At 31.1% G+C, this 9,912-nt stretch overlaps 2 long non-coding RNA genes across 2 annotated transcripts; both read right to left on the reverse strand.

The window, feature by feature from the left end:
• Positions 1 to 171: 171 nt before the first annotated feature.
• Positions 172 to 4,402, reverse strand: LOC148958074 (uncharacterized). The gene is made up of 4 exons (XR_016144877.1): positions 4,025 to 4,402; positions 3,572 to 3,617; positions 2,285 to 2,341; positions 172 to 309 (listed from the first exon to the last, which is right to left on the reverse strand). It is a non-coding gene; the product is annotated as an uncharacterized LOC148958074 (long non-coding RNA).
• A 29-nt stretch (positions 4,403 to 4,431) lies between these two features.
• LOC135696670 (uncharacterized) lies at positions 4,432 to 6,708 on the reverse strand. The gene is made up of 4 exons (XR_010517385.2): positions 6,251 to 6,708; positions 5,824 to 5,880; positions 4,902 to 5,225; positions 4,432 to 4,538 (listed from the first exon to the last, which is right to left on the reverse strand). It is a non-coding gene; the product is annotated as an uncharacterized LOC135696670 (long non-coding RNA).
• Positions 6,709 to 9,912: the final 3,204 nt, after the last annotated feature.

Raw genomic sequence — 9,912 nt, forward strand, 5'->3', positions numbered from 1 at the left:
GTGGAGGACATTACTGGGTACACTAGCAAGATAATGTCTTTTATGAGGATCGTAAATTTCGAATAAATAATTCCTTTCTACAGAACAAACCTGTCGATCCTTGTTTCCATATTCTTGTAAAGGGGATCTCAACTCCTATCGATAAATTTCAGTCTTGCGAGATAATACCGGCAAAAAACTACTTGTATTCTATCATAATAATATGCAATTTCAAGTCCAATTTCTATAAATTGTTCATAAATCTTCATAATCTCTTTGACTTCAAATTCGTCTTTAGCCCACGTGGTTCACTCTACCAATGTTGATTGCCTGAAAGAAGGATTGAAATGCCAGCAATATCGAAGCAAATGATCCACCAAGAAAACAATTCAATGTGACAAAATCTACGCAAAGTTTCTCATCAACGGTCTTTAATTTTGTCAAAAAAAACTTTCTAAAGTTGACTTGTTTACTTCAAGAATGATCGAACGATGGAACAAATCGAGCTTAACACAATCCACGTTGCCCTAAAACTGCAGTGAAAGAAAACGCATGGAATCCCGTGTCACTTTGCTTCTTTAAGGCTCAAGAGACCCTTGGTCTCCAGGCAAGTCAAATTCTACCCTCGTGCTTTGAGATGCCAGGAAAACTAGAAGTTTGACTTCATGTCACGAGTTTTTGGTGTTTTGGTTTGCTGAGAAACTTAAAATGCGAAGTGTTTTGGTGATATTCTTTTAAAAAGATAGTGAACCGATAATTTGCAAAGACGTGGCCTAATCACAGAAAAAAACTTTGTGGCCTAACGCAAGAGTCTTATTGTTTACTAAGAGACAACATTCACAGGCATGCTTTGGTACCATTGGGGACCCAGTAACAATCTAGGCAACCTCGGGCATGCCTTGCCAGAGCTTCACGTGCGTGGGTAATTCTCTTGGGAATTTTCTAGACTTCACGATCTTTGCAGTCTTATGAGAAACGCAGCAGTAAAAAAATCAAAGTAAAAACGTTTAAAAATATCGTTTCCCTATGTTAAATTAAAAATACAAGCGTAAAAATATAGTTTTCTTTAAAAGCATAAATAGCTCTTATATGTTACTATCTGTTATGAAATCTCTTGTGCCTGAATTCTAAATGAAATGCTATCAATTCTATGGTATTCTTGCTCTTCATTTTGCATTTTTGTGAATTCGAAAATGTTGTAGAATGCCCACAAGATTGCATTGTCGAAAGGTAAAGTAACATAAACCATTTTCAGTTTTTTCATTCCAGTTTTCGAGTTTATTGGTGAAATTATTTCTATTAAAAAATTAGACCGTGTGTTTTCTTGCAAAAAATCGAACTCTGCTTTCACTGCCAAAAAGAGGCAGGGCATGCATCTTCCCAATCACGAATCAGTCAATCACCCAATCAACCAACCACTCAATCAACACCAACCAACATCGTCAAACAACCAACAGCAACAAAAGGCAATCTGCAAGCCTTGATCTTTTTAGCAGAAAAAGCAGAGGCTAATAAACTGCAAGATGTTGACTAATTAAAATTTTTTGTCTTGTCTATGGAAAATGCCTGTATTAAATCTGGTACACTTTAGAAATCTACTTCAAAATATCAAGAGTTTTTTATTTTTTCTTTTGAAAATAAACAAAACTTTTTTTAAAAAATAATTTTTGTGCGTAAGAAATCTCAGTGTTTGTATAATTTCTCTGAAACATGAACAGATAAAAAGATTTTCTGAAAAATTCCAATCGATAAAAACTCAAAATTTTGAAGTATTCGTTTCAGTAAAATAGCACAAATCTTGCTACGTTAACGAACCTTTCCAAAATCAAGGTGTGAAAATTTTTAAAAAAGCAGATTTTGGAAGCTTAGACCTAACCCAACTTGCTTCATTGATTCGAAAATATAACACATAAAAATTCAGATATGTTTGGGTTGGATCCAGTTTTCTAAATATGTGAATAAGTCAGAGGTTAGAGAATACTGGCTGACTTGTGTCTTCTCCACACCTTACTAGAATGTCAGCTCAAGTTCTAAGGAAATACCGTCCTATATTATTGGATTGTATGATTCAATACGAAAATTCATATCATCGAATGAAGGACCAGGCAAATATTCGTAAACTGAAACAACTTATTGGGCTGAATTATCATACACGAAATTATCCTACAGCACTTGCCTAGAATGTACCTCGTTGAGGACTCATATTAAGTTAAACATATTATTTCAAAATTCCTCATAACATTTAAATGATCATTATAATACAAAATATGAAATTTGATAAACATGCAAAATGAAATGTGCTCACCGTAGATTTAGTGCTGTAACCGCAATCCAGCTTAGTTACTGCAATCCAGTTTTGAGGCTAGAAGAAAAATGGTTTTTGAATTGGACAGTACACACAATTGAAGTTTATAGTGGAATAATGATATAAAAACTGGCATAACTTTTGTAAGCAAACCCATTTTTTGTACTCTTACCCAAATATCGTTGACGATAACTCAAGTAAACATTGTAGAGAAACATTAGGTAAGTGATGAGTTAATTAAAAAAATAATTTCTATTCGATTGGAAGAATCTTTGTAGGAATTTGATAGTGCTTATATGTAACGGCAATGAATTTTAAGCATCAATAGATTGTTTTCTCTAAATTAACTCGTCTTCCTAGCACATTAAGAAAAAATTTAACTCAATTTTCTAGTAAATAAGAACCAGTTGACATAAATCTTAAAATTTAGCGAAAGGCAAAAATGAAAAACTTTAGAATGAAAGCTACTGAAGAATAGTCCAACTAGGCCCTTAGATTTCCTTATTTGCCCAAGCAATACTCCCCAGGACCATAAGAGGCCTTATCATTTTTAGTATGAAACAAATTTATGCTAAAGAAATTTGCAAGCAAAACCAATTTAATTAAGGCTTTCAAGTCTGCGGTAGATTCTTTTATATTGTTATGAAGTTGTCAATGTTGTTTTATATATAAACTAAAAGTATCGGCAAATATGAAAGAAAGCTGAAGAAAATTCGAGAATCTATTGTAAAACTAACAGCATTGGTGCCTTGAAAATCGATAACCCAATAGTTGTCAACCTCTGTCGGTGCAAAAGGTCCACTTGGGTGGAATATGTGACAAGTACCTAGACATCTTCTAGTTTTTGTAACAAAAAGTAAAAAGTACCAAAAAAATTTAATTCAAAGTAGCAAAGAAAATAATCTGTGCCATGTATTAGTTAGAAATGGGTCATCTCATGACATGCAAATATAGCCATTTTTCTTGAAAAAACCTTTTTACATAAAAGGACAAAATAAGAAAAAAATTATTATTAATAGATTTCCCATTCTCTGATAATCCAAAGATTGTACACTTTAATAAAAATGCGAAGATTGCTAAAAGCTTTATAAATATCTGAAACTGTTTGATTCAATTCAAATGGCCATTTCTGAAAATAATGCTCTTAAACCATACCAGTTTTCTGCAAAATCCTATTAGACCAATTGCTTTTCTGTGAATCCCGTCCCAAGCTGAGCTCGTTTTAAGGAAAAAAACTAAAACCTTTTCATTCCTAGCCAATTCTAAAACCTTGCAAACAAAACTTACTCATTAAAGTTCCAGTGCAAATCTTGAATAAGGATCGCGACTTTTTCTGCAAGATAAAAATTTACTACAAATAATTAAAAGATCTAAAAAAAATTAAACTTATCCTGTTATCAGCATGTAATACCTATCTGAAAATGTTCAAAAATTTATATAGCAGTTTATATTTGGTTGCTACATAGACAAATTTGGATAGCTGGAATCAGCAAAATAACACTTGCTCACCAAAAATACTAGATAAAAAGAGTATATTTTACAAAAAAAGATGATGTTGTATGTAAGCAATTTAAGAATGTAACCAATATTTTTGCGGGCATATATCTTTTGCAGACTTCAAGTATCATTCACTTATCCTGGCGATGCTGTGAATAAATAAATATAGTTTTGACATAACCTACCAATCAGAAAACAAAGTTTATATAAAATTTTAAAATGTCAGAAAGTTTTCATACTCACAAGATCTTAAATCTTGAGTTTCAGCTTTTATCGTTTCTTCAAAAAAGCTGCAATAAATTCATTAGAAATCTTGATGAAAAAAGGACCAGAAAAACCGAAAACTTGGGCATAAAAAGAAAAAACATCCAAGACATCAAAGACAAGCTCCAAAAAATCGTTCCTGAAAAAGAAAAATAACAGGTTTAATATCCAGAATGGAAGAAAGCTTAAAAATAAGGAATTTGTGGATATTATGAAATTATGCACATAACCGTAAAACTGTTGATAAACATAAGACGGGTCGTGAAATCTCTCAATTTCTTAAAAAAATTGTTTAAAGGTTACAGCACCATGCATGTTTTCTCTTTTCTTTGTATTTTGTTTGTTTCTTCAATAAATAACTTGTTAATAAGGATAATTGGGATTAAGTAAACAGAACCGAAAATGATCACCGGAAGGTATCTAGCAGAACTCACCGCTGTATCTTAGTCTGAAATCTGTCATCAATGTCCCTCACGAGATGTCAATGTGTCATCTGCAAAATTCAAAGAATGATTTTTAAGATCTCTTGAAAATTTGAAAAGGCATAGGAGTTTATAACAAATTGTTTAAATACGAGCTATGATATTGCTCATATTAAAAACAATTTAATACACATTTAATTTTTTAATACACTTTAAAGTTAATTTATTAATATTCTCTTTAAACATGTTAATATCGTGATTGATTTATAAACACTTGATTAGCAAATGAACTATCTAAACATCATGTTTTTACATTCATATAGACATTAAGTATTATATTTCTGTATATATCTGTCATTAAAAATTTACAGTATAATAGTTTCTACATAAACCAACAAAAAATATGCAAGTATAAGAAGAAAAATTCGACTTACTTGTGTTTGATTGTGAAGTTAGAAGTGATGTTCTTCAGAAACAACTGATCCATTTTACAACATAGCCAACCTTCTGAAAAAAGTTTAGCTTAGAAGCAAAACAATTATTTTCACTAAAAAAATTTCCAAATAAAAATGTTTCAAAAAATCTTTGAGATGAAAACGCCAAACCTGCAAAAAGAAAAATAGTGTCAGTTATGCAGAAAAATTACAGCCGAAACAAAGAACAGAATGCTTAGCAATAATTTTATCAAGACTTACCTTCGAAAGAGGTTCACTTGGTTGAAGTCTCCTTGCCCCATATCCATACGTTTTTAACCTCATCTGATAAAAACATTGAAATTTGAGAAGATTTATCAGATAAAGAGGCAAACAAGGATAATTACGCTAGATAAATGGAAAATTACACAAGTTTATGTAGTAAAATTTGACTTTCGTAGATCAAAAAGATAAATAAAGTAACGACGTTTTGAACGTAACCCTTCATTTCCTGAACGTCGTTAAAAATTTTAATTTTTCGATCTACAGAGTCAATCTTTTGCTACATTAATTTATATTCATTTTTCATTCGACTTACAATGTGTCAAACTATACTGATAGATAAAAGATATTGAGAAGAAACATTTTTAAGATTTTCATTAAACATTTATATAAAAGCTTTCAGAAAAAAATATTGTATCTGTGTCAATTATATTTATTTTTGAAATACAGTTACCAAGGCTCATCGGTTAATACAGAAAACATTTATATACACAAAAATAAGTTGGAGAATTTTTTTTTGCTTTGAGAATAAAATAATGGAAGTTAAAGATTCTAATATCTATGCAATACCATTTTGTAGCTTTCTAGTCTAGGAAACACAAGGCTAAATTGCTAAAACAATGCGTTAAACTACCTAAATTGGACTAGATTTGTAACTCACTTTTTAATAAGAGTATAACCATTAGTGAGCTCCATTTGATCGTTTTAGTTTATGCAGCTACAAAGAAATTAGAAAAAACATAAAGCATATTGATAAGATTTGAAATCGAAGACATTTTTAAAACAGAACATACTTTGATCTCAAATTTTATTAATATTGTATATCATAAGCGATAATTTCTTCACATAATCGAACAGCCATTATTAAAATGATCTGAATTTTTTTAGGTGAAATAAAAGTTTTGTTTGGTGGATAATATGATGCCATTAGAAGGAACATGAAACATAACGTTGGAAATCAATACAAGGTTTGGCTATAATCTATTTTGTTCTCTATTCAGCTGCTTCACAGAATCAGTTTTTAGGTTTAAAGAATTCGTATGATATTTGAAAATAGAATGAGCTAAAATAAAGCTGAAAAAACTCACTGGGATTTTAAACTTTGAATTCCAAAAGCCATTCTTATAGAGGTCGAAAACTAAAAGAAATATTTTGAGAAACAAGACGTCAATATTTAGATTAGTGAAAAAACTGAAAAATGATGGTAAAACTTCTTGAAGCAAAAACATGGTGATGTCATAAACCAAGCCTAGAAAAGAAAAAGTACGGTTAAAAGAGCCACAGGTAGCCTGGTAAATGATAAATGTTTCAAAAATGTAAATTTGCTATACAAGCTAGTAACCCGATTTGGCTAATGAGCAGTCATTAAGTCTGAAATACTCGTCTCAAAATGTCTGAGCCCCCAAAAAGCAAATAATGAAAGAATTATAGAGTAATTGACATAGTTTGCTACAAGATGAAATGCCAAAAATAAATTCAAATTTAAATTACATACGATAAGATTGGAATATGATGAAATCCAATCGAAGGAAATTTTTTCATCATTTCATATCATTTTCAAATATACATTCCAAACTAGGCTTTGTAAAAACTAGGTTAGTAAAGCCAGATGAAAAATTTAAATTAATTGAAATAAAGCATTTCCACAGAATGACATTAGTTGAAGCAGTGTAAAGAGTTTTAGAGGCTTACATATATAAACTTTGCCGATTGGTACGATTTTTAGTTACAGCAAGAAACTCTTACGGCCAACGTTTTTAAGACCAAAAGCTAGAAAATTGTCTGTCTTAGCAGAGTAGAAAGATCGTTCAAAAAAAATTTACAGCTTCTTATGTTCTTATGCCAGTTGCCAATTAAAAGTATCTTAGTCTGCCAATTCAATATATTAATTGAGGTTTTCAAAATTCGTTTTTCGACAACATTAAAAATTATTTTTAGACATTTATAACCTCTTGGATCACTAGATTGTTTTGGAGCTGCAGCCAACACTAGCCACAATCCCCACCATCCGCCACAATCTCCACCATCCGCCACCATCATCCGCCACCAACACCCACCATAAACAAACCTCCTGCCACCATCAGCATAAAGCCTGACAAACATACCTCTGCCTAATCCCAATAACATCCAAAGCACAATACCAACGAACCTTATCAATATCTGAAAACAAAACTAGTGATTCCAAGAGCTACAAAACGCATTTTTTCAAAAGAACAGTTATAAATTTATAGTCTTTGACCGATAAGAAATCAACTTTTGATCGGCATTGCCGTTGTTGCGAAATAAAACATGGTTTCTGTAACTTATAGTCACGAAGATTTTTCAATTTATCTGCAGCACAAACGTTGAGTAGATAAAGCAATCATTTTTTTAAACTCAAAGAAATATGGCATATAACCCTTCCTTTTTCTTTTTGCTCTCAAAAATACATTTCCAGTGAAAATGTTTTGCTAATTTTTCCAATTTCTGAGTATTTTCAAAGGTTTTCTTTAAAAACTGTGTTAATGACATTTTTTAATATAGTTCATTGACATCTTGTCAGCCATTAAAATTCTTTTCACAGTTTTGTCAGCCATTGAAATTTTAATTCATTAAATGGGGATTTCAGGATTGGTGTGCATTTTCTCAAATCCTTTAATGAAGCTTTTAAATATTTTTACTTAAAAAGTTTTTATCGTGATCGAAAAAATAATATGAGTAGACTGATATTTGGAAAATTCAGAAAACACGATTCGTACCTTAAATATTTGATAAAAAATGAATAAAATCCTTAAAAATATGATTTTCAGAACAGAATCTTGCAGTAGAAAAAATCTTGTATATTGAAAACAATTGAGGAAATTTTGTCTCATTGAAGAAACTATCAGTTGGAAACTAACTGCTAGTTGGAAAATTCAGATAACACGTTTGCTGAATAAATATGTTGTAAGAAGTGAATAGAACTCTTCAAATACTTTTTTTAACAAAACCTTACTATTGAAATTGTTTTGCCGAAATGTTCTAGCTCTGTAAATAAAAGTTTTGCCACACCTAAAAAGCTACAATTTTCTTAATTATCAATATCATTTTTTGCGCTCTTATATTATTTTGTTGTTAATAGGTAAATATGTAAATACGTTAATAAGTTTATACGAGTATATTAATGACATGAATTTCTCTCAAAAAATGGACAATAATTTTCCCTTTAAAACAATACTTTTGACAAAAATCTTGGTGAACATTTTAAATTCCTTTATATTCATCTATCATGTATTAATTCATAGGTTGATAAATTGATCACTTTGGATTAATAAAACTTTGAATAAAACGAAAACTAATTTCCAGGCAGTTAAATGAAGTTGAACAATGATATCATCTTCTTGGTTGAATTTCGTTAAACGAATGTTGTTAAATCGATCCAAATCTTCAAAACATAATTGATAATAAATTTTTTGAAATATGTGATAAGAATGTAAATACCTGCTTTATATTCAAGGCCAAGAAGCCTGTGAATTTCACTGCAGCTTTGTCAACTGTTGTCTGCCATTATCGATATCTGAAAGCATGGCAAAAGCATGAATATTTTGTTCAAGATTAGGTTAAAATATCTAAGAACAAATTTAATTTGAATTGAGATAAAGTTTGAATAAAATCTCGGTTTCTAATGAGCTTGGGTGTCTGCCAAAAACAACAAATTTGGACAAATTAATGGTATAAAGAAATGCGTAATTAGGAAAATGTAGAAAATAAGGTTACACCTTTAACTAATATCTCATATTTTATTGTATTTAGAGAAATAGGAACACGTGCTATTTAGGCCCATAAAAACTGGCCTATCTGTTTTCGAAAGTTGTAGATATTTAGACACTTTCAGAGCTCATAAGTTAATGTCTTTGTCGCAAGGACGGAACAAAATAGTACAGTTGCTTATTGAAAGCGCTAATAGACAGCAGAATAAACTAAATACGGATTTTTACATACATGGTTTGCTTGAACCTTTAAAGCGTGGCAAGGGGGATCCATTCACTATCGAAGCCCAAGAAGCAAAGACCGAACAACCAGAGGATCATGGTTCAAGTTCCCCATAATTACACGCCTTCTTGTCCTGGCACTAGTGTCCTGGGACACTGCCGTATTCGCCCTTTGGGACGTTGCGTCTACAATGGCAGGCAAGCGGCTACCGAAGAAAAATCTTGCGACAATTCCTTTGGGTATTTGAATAAAACAAATAACATTAAACGTTAAGTATCTAAGTAAAATCAAAGAAATAATCACAACGTCTGACTTACTTTCATTTTTCATTTTTCCAAATGAATAATAAAAATTCAAAGATTTTTCTAACCCTCTTCTTCTATCTGGGATCGTAGTTTTTAGATGCACTTTATCATTATCAACAGTTTGCTCACTTCATTATAGTTTTCAACACCTTTGCTTCTTCATCACTTCAGAAGGAAAAACAGAACGAAATAGCATTTGTACTGGATATTTCAACTGTTGTAATAACTGAAAGATCATGACTCGGATTTTCAACGAACGATTTAAAAACATTAACTAGAGGAAGTAGGTTTATCGAATCTTGTGCAACAAATTTTCTATATTTTATGTAATTTCACCCTTAAAAAATGCCCCCCACACCATTTCCTTGCAAAGTCAAACACCTTGGAATTGTGTTTATTAATTGTGTTAGCCCCCAATCACTTTCAGTTGAGTCTGTGGCCCTGTATTTAGTAAAGACTGATAAAAAATTCTGACACCTGACAAAAAGTCGCAA

Source organism: Rhopilema esculentum, chromosome 18 (genome assembly GCF_057945365.1).
Source record: "Rhopilema esculentum isolate cy_ngs chromosome 18, ASM5794536v1, whole genome shotgun sequence".
NCBI classification, from domain to species: domain Eukaryota; kingdom Metazoa; phylum Cnidaria; class Scyphozoa; order Rhizostomeae; family Rhizostomatidae; genus Rhopilema; species Rhopilema esculentum.